Source organism: Ovis canadensis, chromosome 5, assembly GCF_042477335.2.
Source record: "Ovis canadensis isolate MfBH-ARS-UI-01 breed Bighorn chromosome 5, ARS-UI_OviCan_v2, whole genome shotgun sequence".
In the NCBI taxonomy this organism is placed as follows: domain Eukaryota; kingdom Metazoa; phylum Chordata; class Mammalia; order Artiodactyla; family Bovidae; genus Ovis; species Ovis canadensis.
The window spans coordinates 78951263-78966246 of NC_091249.1; the positions used below are offsets into that span (position 1 = coordinate 78951263).

Below are 14984 nucleotides of genomic sequence, written 5' to 3' on the forward strand. Positions count from 1 at the left end.
GAATTCCAGTTGAGCTGTTTCAAATCCCGAAAGATGGTGCTGTGAAAGTGCTGCACTCAATATGCCAACAAATTTGGAAAATTCAACAGTGGCCACAGGACTGGAAAAGGTCAGTTTTCATTCCAATCCCAAAGAAAGGCAATGCCAAAGAATGCTCAAACTACCGCATAATTGCACTCATCTCACACGCTAGTAAGGTAATACTCAAAATTCTCCAAGCCAGGCTTTAACAATATGTGAACCGTGAACTCCCTGATGTTCAAGCTGGTTTTAGAAAAGGCAGAGGAACCAGAGATCAAATTGCCAACATCCGCTGGATCATGGAAACAACAAGAGAGTTCCAGAAAAACATCGATTTCTGCTTTATTGACTATACCAAAACCTTTGACTGTGTGGATCACAATAAACTGTGGAAAATTCTGAAAGAGACGGGAATACCAGACCACCTGACCTGCCTCTTGAGAAATCTGTATGCAGGTCAGGAAGCAACAGTTAGAACTGGACATGGAACAACAGACTGGTTCCAAATAGGAAAAGGAGTACGTCAGGGCTGTATATTGTCACCCTGCTTATTTAACTTCTATGCAGAGTACATCATGAGAAATGCTGGACTGGAAGAAACACAAGCTGGAATCAAGATTGCTGGGAGAAATATCAATAACCTCAGATATGCAGATGACACCACCCTTATGGCAGAAAGTGAAGAAGAGCTAAAAAGCCTCTTGATGAACGTGACAGGAGAGTGAAAAAGTTGGCTTAAAGCTCAACATTCAGAAAATGAAGATCATGGCATCCGGTCCCATCACTTCATGGGAAATAGGTGGGGAAACAGTAGAAACAGTGTCAGACTTGATTGTTTTGGGCTCCAAAATCACTGCAGATGGTGACTGCAGCCATGAAATTAAAAGACACTTACTCCTTGGAAGAAAAGTTATGAGCAACCTAGACAGCATATTCAAAAGCAGAGACATTAGTTTGCCGACTAAGGTCCGTCTCGTCAAGGCTAGGTTTTTCCTGTGGTCATGCATGGATGTGAGAGTTGGACTGTGAAGAAGGCTGAGCACCGAAGAATTGATTCTTTTGAACTGTGGTGTTGGAGAAGACTCTTGAGAGTCCCTTGGACTGCAAGGAGATCCAACCAGTCCATTCTGAAGGAGATCAGCCCTGGGATTTCTTTGGAGGGAATGATGCTAAAGCTGAAACTCCAATACTTTGGCCACCTCATGTGAAGAGTTGACTCATTGGAAAAGACTCTGATGCTGGAAGGCATTGGGGGCAGGAGGAGAAGGGGACGATAGAGGATGAGATGGCTGGATGGCATCACCGACTCAATGGAAGCAAGTCTGAGTGAACTCCGGGAGTTGGTGATGGACAGGGAGGCCTGGCGTGCTGCAATTCATGGGGTCACGAAGAGTCGGACACAACAGCGACTGAACTGAACTGAACTGAAGTAGCTCTTTCCTCAGCAATCTCTCAGTCATTGGAGTTTAGCATCTTTGATATTTTTTGGTTGAAATGTTACCATGAAGGTTAGTAAGTGGTAATTTTCTAATAACCATCATCATTCCTTTTGCATTTATTATTTATGATAAAGAAGTTCCTCTTCTCATTTATTTCTGTTAGTATAGATTCATGAGTTCTTTATTCACTGTATCCTAGTCTGTTGCTCTCAGAGTATTTCATGCTCAAAATGTCCCAGATCTGGCTAGTAGAAGCCATTGCAGGTTGCTTCCTGTGTCCTTTTGAATTTCTTCATCGTTGTTTGATGACTTTCTTTATGACATGAAAAGATATTTCTGGGCTTATCTCATTATTTCCCTGGGTTCAGTGATTTGAGGAGAGCATATTTATCTGTAGAAATAAAGCCACTCCTTAATGTCAAAAATGCAAAAGCAGGGTGTTATCAAGTGACTTCACATACTTCCACTGCTGGCAAGCCCCGCAGGTTTGAGATTTCATTCCTGGTTTGCTACTAGATTCGTGAGTCCAATAGAAGACAAGTGTGTTTTCAGTTCAGTTCAGTCGCTCAGTCGTGTCTGACTGTTTGCGATCCCATGAATCGCAGCACGTCAGGCCTCCCTGTCCATCACCAACTCCCGGAGTTCACTCAGACTCATGTCCATCGAGTCAGTGATGCCATCCAGCCATCTCATCCTCTGTCGTCCCCTTCTCCTCCTGCCCACAATCCCTCTCAGCATCAGAGTCTTTTCCAATGAGTCAACTCTTCGCATAAGGTGGCCAAAGCACTGGAGTTTCAGCTTCAGCATCATTCCCTCCAAAGAAATCCCAGGGCTGATCTCCTCAGAATGGACTGGTTGGATCTCCTTGCAGTCCAAGGGACTCTCAAGAGTCTTCTCCAACACCACAGTTCAAAAGCATCAATTCTTTGGTGCTCAGCTTTCCTCACAGTCCAACTCTCACATCCATACATGACTACTGGAAAAACGATAGCCTTGACTAGGCGGACCTTTGTTGGCAAAGTAATGTCTCTGCTTTTTATGGCCAGTTAAATATCAGCTGTGAGCTTGAGAGTCCCTGAGGGGAGCACAGGAAGGAACTGGCACTGATCTGTGCTGTAGGTCGTTTGGTTTCCTCCAAAGGATACTTGGGGCCCTGCTGGCAGGGAGCTCGGTTTAGAGAAAAAGCTGTCTTTACACATTTCTTTCTAATGGTAATAGAAATGAAAGCATTGTTGTGAAGAGACACTAGGTTTAGACTACACCATATGGCAGTGAGAGGCGCTCATCACTACACTGTCTTTAACAGCGGAACTGAAAATAGCCCATATTTTTGCAATGATCGAGAATTAGCCCCTGACTGCCAGGAAACACCCATTGTAGCAGCTCTTCAGCCATGTAATTTAAAATAATTACTAATTAAGTGAGAATAAAATAGAGTCCATGATAACAATAATAATCACTGTAGCATTGGTCATTACCCAAGTTACTGTTTGTTGGAGCGTTACCTAGGGGAAGATGGCTTGCCAAAGGCAGGAAGAACGGCCAGGGAGCCGCTGGCTTCAGCATTACTGCTGAGGTAAGGAGTCAGGACCTTTCTGGGGTGCTTGGCGGCCACAGACCTGATTTTATATTCCATCAATATTGCCGATCTCATGCTGTTTCAAGGAATTTGCTCACTAATACAGCAGGCAGCGTGCCATTGAAAACCAAGTGCGGAAACAGCTTTGAGGCTTGTCAGTGGACTTATATCATTGCAGGAAATAGCTCGAGCAGTTACCTGCCTATGACAGGCATCTCATCAACATCTTGAGAGAAGCGAGGCCCTTTTGCAAGAGTGCCATTGGGAACAAATGTCCAATGCCAATGATTATGAGCGGGTATGTGAGATAGTGGAGGTGGGACTCCCAGTGTTTCAGGGCACTGTACAAAGGCCTGTCCAGGTGTCTAAGAAAGTAAAGGGTGGAGGCTTTTGGGGTTAAAGGCAGGGTTTATGCTTACTGTTTTTTGGGTGATTTAAAAGAGCATGCATTCCTTTATTTATTCACTCATCGACAAATAACATATCTACCATGCACCAGGCATTGCAGTAAGTACTGGGATTATGGATCAAGGCAGGCTTAGCTGCTAACCTCTGGCATCTAACTGTCTCCTGGGTAGTGAGAGATATACAAATAGAGACATGCAGAAAGTGCCAGGGGCTAAGAAAAGAGCACTTGACGGGAGAGCAGAGGCACTGTTTCTGCACTGTCCCTCTGTGAAGAGCCCTCGAGAAAGTTCCGTTTATGCTGAGGCCTCAAATCGGAGGAGTGTTTGGCTTGCAAAGGATGAGGGGAGAATGTTCTAGGCAAAGGAGGAAACCTAGTTAGTTTGAAGAACTACTGGAAGTACAGAGTGTGAGGAGAAGCATGGAAGTACACACAGAGGGAGGGGGAATGTGGCACAAGATTTTGGTGAGGTCAGCTGGCTTCAGAGAGAGGAGCGCACATTGGATTCTGAGTGCAAGGGGAAGCTTAAAGCTGAGCGGTGGCAGGACCCAGCTTAGGTCTAGCTGCTGGTGGGGGATTGCCTGGAGCAGGTGGGTCCTGAGCTAATACAGGGCCACCAGGTAGGAGAGGGAAGATACCAGATTCCCAGCTCTTTGGCTAGAGCAAGCTGGGTGAATGGATGCACTGTATGTTCAGGTGGGAAATATCAGAGAGGACAGCTATGTCTGGGAGTTACAATACTCAGTTTTTGTTTGTTTGTTTGTTTGTTTTTTAATCATGGCAGGGTACACACAAACACAGACACACATACATTATGCTAAGTTACTTCAGTTGTGTCCCACTCTGTGTGCCCCTATGAACTATAGCTCATCAGGCTCCTCTGTCCATGGGATTCTCCAGGCGGGAATACTGGAGTGGGTTGCCATCCCCTCCTCCAGGGGATCTTCCTGACCCAGGGACTGAACTCATGTCTCTAATATCTCCTGCGCTGGCAGGCAGGTTCTTCACCACTAGCACCACCTTGTATGTATGTATGTACGAATGTGAAAGTGAAGTCGCTCAGTCGTGTCCGACTCTTTGCGACCCCATGGACTGTAGCCTACCAGGTTTCTCAGCCCATGGAATTTTCCAGGCAGGAATACTGGAGTGGGTTGCCATTTCCTTCTCCAGGGGATCTTCCTGACCTAGGGATCGAACCTGGGTCTCCCACATTGCAGGCAGACGCTTTCCCGTCTGAGCCACCAGGGAAACCCATGTACGTATGTACCTATGTATGTATGTATATGTACTCGATCCAGGGATTGAACCCTCATCTCCTCTGTCCCCTGCATTGGCAGACGGGTTCTTTACTACTAACACCAACTGGGAAGCTAATATATACATATATATATCTCATAAAATTTACCATTTTAACCATTTAAAACTGTACACTTCTGTGGCACTAAGTACATTCACATTGTTGTGCCACCATCACCACTAAATATTTCCAGAACTGTCTCATCTTCCACATCTGAATATACCCATTCAACACTACCTACCTATTCTCTCCTCCCCCTCAGCTCCTGGCAAGCATTAGCCTTCTACTTTCTGTCTATGAGTTTGACTGCTCTTGGTACCTCATATGATCATATAGTATTCGTCCTTTGCTTACTGGCTTACTTCACTCAGCATAGTATCTACCAGATTCATCCATGCTGTAGTTTATGTCAGAACTTCCCTTTTAAAACTGAATAATATTCCATTGTATGTATATGCCATGTTTTATTTATTCATATGTTTACTGATGGACATTTGGGTTGCTTCCATTTTTCACCTCTGTTTATTGCCTGTTATTTAATGCAATTACAAACATGGTTATACAGGTATCTGCTCAAGCCCCTACTTTCACTTCTTTTGGATTTATACCCAGAAGTGGAATTGCTGAGCTGTATGGTAGTTCTGTTTTCAGTTGCCTGAAGAGTCTCCAAACTGTTTTCCATGGTGACTGAACCATTTCACACTTGCACGTGTACACAAGGATTCCAATTTCTCCACTTCCTTTCCAACACTTGTTATTTATTAATTTTTAAAAATAATTTAAATTACATAACTTAAATAATAATAATCTTCACCCCAATGACTGTGAAGTGGTGTCACAGTGTGGTAAAACATTCAGATTTTTAGATGTTATATTTGAGATGCCTGAGGGAAATTCACATGGCTTGCCCAGTAGACGGTTGGTTATACCCCGCGAGATTTCAAGGAGAGGTCTTCGGGCCCACAGATCAGTTTAAATTCCACTTACCGAGGTGTGAAGCCTCTTGTAAATGCCTCACCATGGTGGACCTTGTGTATTTGTTCTAAGGCATCCTACCCTACCAGCTTGTCTGCTATTTAAGGATATGAGCTCTGGGCATTTGGGCTTATTTCTGGTGAACAAAAGACATTTTGTACCTGGTTCTCCCCTTTCTCATCAATATTACAGCTCCAGTGGAAGTTAACCAAGAATTACTAAATATAATCTGCAAATAAAAGTGGTAGAAAGATTCAGAATGAGGCAGTTTATTGTCTTGGTCTTAGGAGGGATATCTAGCTGAAGTCAGATAGGGTTGATTGTCCTTTAGAGTGAATGGAAGGCATTTTTGTTTGTTTCTCCCTTTTCTTGGTAACAGAAAATGCATCTTTAACATGTCTTTCAATTTCTTTCTCAGCTCCCTTTCATTCTCTGATTTCTTTACTCTTAATGGGATAGCATAAACTAGTTTTCTGCCGTCTTTTATTCATCAAAGCTGTCGATTTATCCTGAACAGAATGAAGGCAAGGATGTTATTAAAATAAAACAACTTCCAATTGAGCTGCTAATAAATGCTGAAATGCATCCACATTTTTCTTATTGATTATCTCCTGCCGACAAAAGCAGGCACAAGTTTGTACTGCACGCTGCCTGTGGAAATGAAACATTTAATTAGATGAAAACTGAATGAGCTGGAAGATCTACGGTGCTGGGCCATCAAACAATTGTTATTCATAATTGGCTGTTTAAAATGTCCCTACTATTTGAGCCTTTTTCACTTAAAAAATTCCCTACAGTACATTAAGACGAACACAGTCATTAGTAAATTTTCTCCTGTGCATTTTACAAGCTCAAGGTTGTGGGCTAGAATGAGCTCTGTTGGGCCATAAATCAGGTATAATAGAAATCTCGGAATTGAGAATTAGGAGGTGAGAGCAGGAGGTGGCAGTGTCCTCTCCATTTCAGGCCCATCTCTAAATGCTGCAGTGAAGGTGGGAGAGGAGATGCTGGTAGAGGCCCATGAACTCCAAAGGAGAAGTTCTTTAGAACTTACTAACTCTAATCATATGCATGTAAAGCTTAATGTCTGGTAAATGCACGGATATTTAGCAATGGGAGTTTATTGAAAAGTGGGTATTCACTTTGCCAGGAATGTTTCAAGCACTTACCAGGTGGCCTGCTTTTTAAGGCAGTGGGGAAGAGAAAGATGGATGAGAATCATTGCCTGTGGCAGAAACGTAGCATTTAGCCTGTACAGGCTTTTCTTCCTGGAACCCCCAGCAAGTTATTAAGATTTAAAGGCTTTGGTTTCCTCATTTGCACTTCTTGGGTATTAATCATACCTATTATATCAATTTGTCATGAGGATTGAGTGAGAGAAAGCCTTTAGCACAGTGGGCACACGGCACACACTAAATGAATGTCAGCTACTGGCAATAATATCTCATCTTCCAAATCTAAAGGCCCTGAAGGGAAGACATCATCTCTTCTATTATATTTCCCACAGCATCTTGCCTTGTACCTAACACCCGGCTCTTGATAACTTTCATCTGAATTAAAAGAAGTGTCAATTTCTCAGTCATCAGATTCTTACAGATTCAGATGAGAGCTGACAATGGTTCAGTGAGTGTGTATTTACTGTTTTAAATCACTTTAAAAATATTTGCTTTTCTGGTTACAAAAGAAGTAGCAGCTTCTCCTGGGCAGAGACAGTGAGGTTAAGAGGGTAGGTGCCAGAGCCAGATTGCCTGGGTGTGTGTTCCTCCCCTACCAGCCTGCGCCCCTCTGCCCACAGAGTGATTGGACTGTGTGAGAATTCAATGAGTTAAGATACCGCATGCACCAGGGCCTAGCACATAATATGTGCTCAGTAAAGCGTAATTCATGCTGAGTAAAATAAAAACCAACCAAGAGATCACTTATTCTCAGGACCATGTGATAACTGCTAATAAATGCTTATTGAAAGTGTGCTCTGGGATTAACACAGTGTTAGGTATAGTCAGGCATCATGAGTAGCCCAGTTATTGAACCCTTGCTGCCACCAGGCACTGTACCCACTGCTTTGCACAAAATATCTCACTTGATTCACACAACAATCCTATGGAGACAGACAATGTTATTCCCTTTTTATGAGTTGAAAAAATAAGATCCATCAGGTTAGGTAACTTTCCAAGTTCATATACACAGTAAGTGATGGAGCTGAGATTCAAATGCGGCTCTCTTTGGTTCCAAAGTTAATTTTTATGCCACCCTACCTTGAGATGCCTGATATCAAACCAAGACCAGGCAGCCGGTATGAAAGAGATGCGTGACCTGAGTGAAGGGGGAGAGTGGGAGGAGTATCAGGAAACAGGCAATTGTATGGGCCTATGCCTTGTCTCCTCCCTTGTGCTCAATTCTAACAGGGGAGGCTGACGGGATGCATAGCGTTCTCCCTCTCAGTTTGGGAGAGCTGTCCTAAGACTAGGGCTGGCTCTTAAAGGCACGAAGGGCAGTTTTTTTTTTAAAAAAGAAGCAGACAGTTATGATGTACTACATTCCATGCTATGACTGTAACTTCTGATTAGCCCTCAGATGCCTTCTTAACACAGTGATTTAGATTTGAGAGCAAAGCTGGCACAGGAAATGAAACCCAACTTGCACAGTGCTGCATATTAAGCAGGGACTCAAGCAGCCCAGGTGGCTTTTTCCAAGACTTCATTGTGCTCCTGCATGTTTGGGCCTGATTCTTTGTGTCATATCTCACCGTTTATGCTGCAGTGGAATCTCAGGCTAGATATTTTCTCTTTAATACCTGGTCCCCTGTAGTCACCACTTCTGTATAAAAACACCATGGTGTGTTAGTTCTTCTTTCTCAAGTGTAATTTGGAGTCAAGTGGAACAGATAAACAATGTCAATGAAAATATCTTCTGATGGGACCTATCTGTCTTGAAATGAGGAGATAAAGGATGCATAAATGTTTAATTTTTCTTTGCATCTTAATGTAACCACTGAACACCCTCGGTCCCAAAGCAAATTAATCGTCACAAAATGAGAGTAAACGACACACAATCTGTACTGAGCTGTTGTCTATTGGATCAGCCACCCCTCGGCACAGTAGCACACAAGAGGCAGATCTCTCCAGCAGAGCTGCTTGAACAGCTGTGCAGGATGAAGTGTATTAGAAGCTTCCTTGGAAAACTTAGAGCAATGGCAATGATCTTGTAGCTTGAGGTTTGATTCTTGGCCTGTTTGTCAGGTGAAGTTTCCCTCTCCCCGTAGAGAAGGTCCAGAGAAAGTCCTAATATGAGATTGGCTTCCCCACACATTCCTTACTGTGTGAGTTTTACAAGTTACAGCCTCTCTGAGCTTTATTGACTTCATTCACAAAATATAGTTGTGGCTAGTAGTGTTGTATGTGTTAGTGTTAATCACTCAGTCATGTCCAACTGTTTGCGACCCCATGGCCTGTAGCCTTCCAGGCTCCTCTGTCCATGAATGCTCCAGGCAAGAATACTGGAGTCGGTAGCCATTCCTCACTCCAGGGGATCGTCCCGATCCAGGGATTGAACCTGGGTCTCCTGCTTTGCAGGCAAATTCTTTACCATCTGAGCCACGCATACATAATTTTAAAAATTTATAGTTGTGGTGAAATACACAAAACATAAAATTTACCAAGCTAGCCATTTTAAAGTATACAGTTCAGGAAGCTAATTATTATATTTCAGTATAATTATAATGCTACCAGTATTTTTATTTTATCTTATTGCATTTTTTGTTGAATGAAGGATTTGTTAAATTCTATACTGCTTTACAATTTTCATGTTTCAAACACATGATTTCATCTAGTCCCATAATAACCTTTTTTTTCTCCCTATGCTTATATTGTCCCTCCTCCCTTCCCTCTCTCAATTGGTAACCACTAGTTTGTTTTCTATCTGTGAGTCTGCTGCTTTTTTGTTTTATTCACTAGTTTGTTGCATTTTTTAGAATCTAGATATAAGTGATACCATGTAATATCTGTCTCATTTATTTCACTTAGCATAATGCCCTCTAAGTCCATCCATGTTGCTGCAAATGGCAAAATTTAAATCTTTTTATGCTTGAGTAATATTCCATTATATATATATATATATATATATATACACACACATACATCACATCTTTAAAATTTTTTATTAATTTCATTTTTGGTTGTGCTGTGTCTTCATTGCTTTGTGTGGGCTTTCTTTAGTTGCAGCGAGTGGGCTTACTTTTCATTGCAGTTCACAAGCTTCTCAATGTGGTGGCTTCTCGTTGCAAAGCACAGGCTCTCGGCAAGCAGGCGTCAGTAGTTGTGGTGCTCATGCTTAGTTGCTCAAAGGCATGTGGACTCTTCTTGAACCAGGGATGAAACCTGTGTCCCCTGCATTGGCAGGCAGATTTCTATCCACTGTGCCACCAGGGAAGTCCCCATACCACATCTTTATCCATCTATCTGTTGATGGACACTTAGGTTGCTCCCATACTTTGGAAGTTGTAAATAACACAGTGCTACCAATATTACCACCACTTGCCTAGAAGAATTGTTGTGAGGATCAGATGAGGAAAGAAGAAGTGAAGATGCTTCCTCACTAAAAAGTGCTTTGCAGATATCAGTTGCTGTTGTTAGTGTGACCCCATCCTCTCTCTGGACTCGGTTTCCCCATCAGGGGCTTGAACTGCAGATGCCTTTGGCTCAACATTCTGGGCAAACATTGCTTCTACCCAGCAGAGCTTTCCATGTCCATAGGGAGTCAACCTGAAACTAAAAGCTGAGTTTTCTCTAACAGAACATTATCAGGCACATGGAGGTGTTGTGGCTTTTCTTGTCACCCTGTGCTAGAAGCCATTGATTAAAAATCTGCTTGGCTTGCCATTGACCCTGACACACCTATGTCTGTATTTCTAGATCTGTATCTCCATCTATACCTAGATCTGTTTTTCTGTCTATGTCCATATCTGTCTTCTGTTTATTCAGAAATATTTATCCCACACCTTCTAGTTGCTTGGACACTGTCTGAGGTGCCCCTGGGGGTAAAGCAGGAACCAGAGAGACAAATTCCCTCCCCTCACTGAGCCTGCCTTTCAATGGGGAAGGCAGACGGTCACCCAGTAGATATATAATAGATGCTGTAAAGTGTCAGGCCAGGAGTGGGGGGTGACAGGGGCTTCTCTTTTAGATGGAGTGGCCAGAGGAGGTCTCTTTAAAGAGGCGACATTGGAGCAGAGACCAGCCACTAGAAGGTGTGGGGAGCAGCGGATAGGCTTGGAGGGGAGAACTTCCCATGGAAACCCGGAGGCTTCTTCTTGGCCTGGACAGCTGTGACTGTGGCTGAGCCAATGGTAGGACCCATGCAGACGGACTCAGGGCTGCTTCTCTTTCTCTTGAGTTTCCATACATGAGAGTATTTCCAGTGCTCGCAGCTCTGTGTCAGGGGATTCTGAAGCTTCTCTGATCAGCTGGGAATCAATGCTGGGAGAACTGAAAATTTTATTGGTCCCTTTGCTTAATTTTGGGTATTAGTTCTAAAAGGTCTTGTAGGTCTTCATAAAACCGTTCAACTTCAGCTTCTTCAGCGTTACTGGTTGGGGCATAGACTTGGATAACTGTGATATTGAATGGTTTGCCTTGGAGATGAACAGAGATCATTCTGTCATTTTTGAGATTGCATCCAAGTACTGCATTTCGGACTCTCTTGTTGACCATGATGGCTACTCCATTTCTTCTGAGGGATTCCTGCCCGCAGTAGTATATATAATGGTCATTTGAGTTAAATTCACCCATTCCAGTCCATTTTAGTTCGCTGATTCCTAGAATGTCGACATTCACCCTTGCCATCTCTTGTTTGACCACTTCCAATTTGCCTTGATTCATGGACCTGACATTCCAGGTTCCTATTCAATATTGCTCTTTACAGCATCGGATCTTGCTTCTATCACCAGTCACATCCACAGCTGGGTATTGTTTTTGCTTTGGCTCCATCCCTTCATTCTTTCTGGAGTTATTTCTCCACTGATCTCCAGTAGCATATTGGGCACCTAATGACCTGGGGAGTTCCTCTTTTGGTATCCTATCATTTTGCCTTTTCCTACTGTTCATGGGGTTCTCAAGGCAAGAATACTGAAGTGGCTTGCCATTCCCTTCTCCAGTGGACCACATTCTGTCAGACTTCTCCACCATGACCCACCCGTCTTGGGTTGCCCTACAGGCATGGCTTGGTTTCCTTGAGTTAGACAAGGCTGTGGTCCTAGTGTGATTAGATTGACTAGTTTTCTGTGAGTATGGTTTCAGTGTGTCTGCCCTCTGATGCCCTCTTGCAACACCTACCATCTTACTTGGGTTTCTCTTACCTTGGGTGTGGGGTATCTCTTCACGGCTGCTCCAGCAAAGCACAGCTGCTGCTCCTTACCTTGGACAAGGGGTATCTTCTTACCGCCGCTGTTCCTGACCTTCAATGTGGGATAGCTTCTCTAGGCCCTCCTGCACCTGCGCAGCCACCGCTCCTCGGGTTGCTCCTCCCAGCCTCCGGCCCTGGCCTCAGGCGTGGGTGGCTCCTGCCAGCTGCCGCCCCTGACCTCGGACGCTGGATAGCTCCTCCTGGCCGCCTCCTCTGACCTTGGATGTGAGGTGTGTCCTCCCGGCCACCACTGGCCCCGGACACAGGGTTTCAAATCCTGAAAGAAGATGCTGTGAAAGTGCTGCACTCAATATGCCAGCAAGTTTGGAAAACTCAGCAGTGGCCACAGGACTGGAAAAGGTCCATTTTCATTCCAGTTCCAAAGAAAGGCAATGCAAAAGAGTGCTCCAACTACTGCACAATTACACTCATCTCACATGCTAGTAAAGTAATGCTCAAAATTCTCCAAGCTAGGCTTCAGCAATACGTGAACCGTGAGCTTCCTGATGTTCAAGCTGGTTTTAGAAAAGGCAGAGGAACCAGAGATCAAATTGTCAACATCCACTGGATCATGGAAAAAGCAAGAGAGTTCCAGAAAAACATCTATTTCTGCTTTATTGACTCTGCCAAAGCCTATGACTGTGTGGATCACAATAAACTGTGGAAAATTCTGAAAGAGATGGGAATACCAGACCACCTGACCTGCCTCTTGAGAAATCTGTATGCAGGTCAGGAAGCAACAGTTAGAACTGGACATGGAACAACAGACTGGTTCCAAATAGGAAAAGGAGTACATCAAGGCTGTATATTGTCACCCTGCTTATTTAACTTCTATGCAGAGTACATCATGAGAAACGCTGGACTGGAAGAAGCACAAGCTGGAATCAAGATTGCTGAGAGAAATATCAATAACCTCAGATATGCAGATGACACCACCCTTATGGCAGAAAGTGAAGAAGAGCTAAAAACCTCTTGATGAAAGTGAAAGAGGAGAGCGAAAAAGTTGGCTTAAAGCTCAACATTCAGAAAATGAAGATCATGGCATCTGGTCCCATCAGTTCATGGGAAATAGATGGGGAAACAGTGGAAACAGTGTCAGACTTTATTTTGGGGGGCTCCAAAATCACTGCAGATGGTGACTGCAGCCATGAAATTAAAAGACGCTTACTCCTTGGAAGAAAAGTTATGATCAACCTAGACAGTATATTCAAAAGCAGAGACATTACTTTGCCGACTATGGTCCGTCTAGTCAAGGCTATGGTTTTTCCTGTGGTCATGTATGGATGTGAGAGTTGGACTGTGAAGAAGGCTGAGCACTGAAGAATTGATGCTTTTGAACTGTGGTGTTGGAGAAGACTCTTGAGAGTCCCTTGGACTGCAAGGAGATCCAACCAGTCCATTCTGAAGGAGATCAGCCCTGGTATTTCTTTGGAAGGAAGGATACTAAAGCTGAAACTCCAGTACTTTGGCCACCTCATGCGAAGAGTTGACTCATTGGAAAAGACTCTGATGCTGGGAGGGATTGGGGGCAGGAGGAGAAGGGATCGACAGAGGATGAGACGGCTGGATGGCATCACTGACTTGATGAACGTGAGTCTGAGTGAACTCCAGGAGATGGTGATGAACAGGGAGGCCTGGCATGGTGCAATTCATGGGGTTGCAAAGAGTCAGACACGACTGAGCGACTGAACTGAACTGAACTTGCTTAATTTTAGCCTAAGAATATGCCTCACCTTGAGCCCTGCTCCTCAGAGGCCGAGAGGGCACACCACCCCTGCTGGCCACTGAATTCCTGCAGCCCCACTTGAAACAATTTGGGGTTGAAAGAGCTGCTGATAAAGCTTGAAGATGTCAAATTCCTTCAAAACAGGGCTGTGAAATTTGGTAAAGAGGGGATAACCCTGTTAGTATGGATGAGAGGAAATAAAAATTTATTGAGGCTTTCTGATAATCTAGAAGTCACCTGAATTATCATATTCATTTACAATGTTGGGGGGCTTTCCTTATGGCTGAGCTGGTTAGGAATCAGCCTGCAATGTGGGAGACCTATGTTTGATCCCTGGGTTGGGAAGATCCCCTGGAGAAGGGAACAGCTACCCACTTCAGTATTCTGGCTTGGAGAATTTTATTTTGCATTTGTTCAGATATGGATTTAGCTGCTTTATTGGAGGACAAAATAACAGAGACTTCAATGAAGCTGAAGGAAGTTATTTTCCCAAGTGTGAGCAAGCAGGTAGATCTGGAACAGAGCAGCCCTGTTCCTTCACATCAACCCCGGCGCCTGGACTCCTTGTCCACAGGGTCAAAGGTGACTCACAGCCCATCTATGATTGTGTTTCAGCCAATACGAAAGAGGAAAAAATTGAGGACACATCCCCTGGTTTTAGGGTGTGACCTCGGAGTTGTGAACATTACTTTCTCTTAAGTTTGTTGGCCATAGTGTTGCCGGATTTAGGCAACAAAAATATAGGATAACCAGTTAAACTTGAATGTCAGATAGACAATCAGTACTTTTTTTTTGTTCTAGTAGGGCATCATTATACTAAAACAATTATTGGACTTTTAATTTGGGACATACTTGTAGTAAAAAAATTACTGGTTGTCACTCTGACTTGTGAATTTAACTGGGCATCCTGTATTTTACCTCACAACACTAATCGGCTAGCACCTAGTGACCTGGACACACCAAGCTTCAAGGGAGTCTGGGAAGCAGTTCTTAGGTGGGTGGTAGTGTGCACTGCTTGGGGTTTTGATTACTTAAAGGAAGAAGGGGAGAATGGATATTGGGGACAACTAGCAGCTTTGCCAAAACTTATCTGGTCTCCTTCCTTCATTCATTGTATTAATATTTATTAAGCACCTACTACG

General features: G+C 43.7%; 1 long non-coding RNA gene and 1 other non-coding gene across 2 annotated transcripts in view; both read left to right on the top strand.

The window, feature by feature from the left end:
* The window catches only part of LOC138441458 (uncharacterized), a 55269-nt gene that overhangs the window by 11515 nt on the left and 28770 nt on the right, over positions 1-14984 (top strand). The gene's annotated exons all lie outside the window — the stretch shown is intronic.
* LOC138441918 (small Cajal body-specific RNA 11) lies at positions 8075-8213 on the top strand. Its single transcript, XR_011257486.1, has one exon. It is a non-coding gene; the product is annotated as a small Cajal body-specific RNA 11 (non-coding RNA).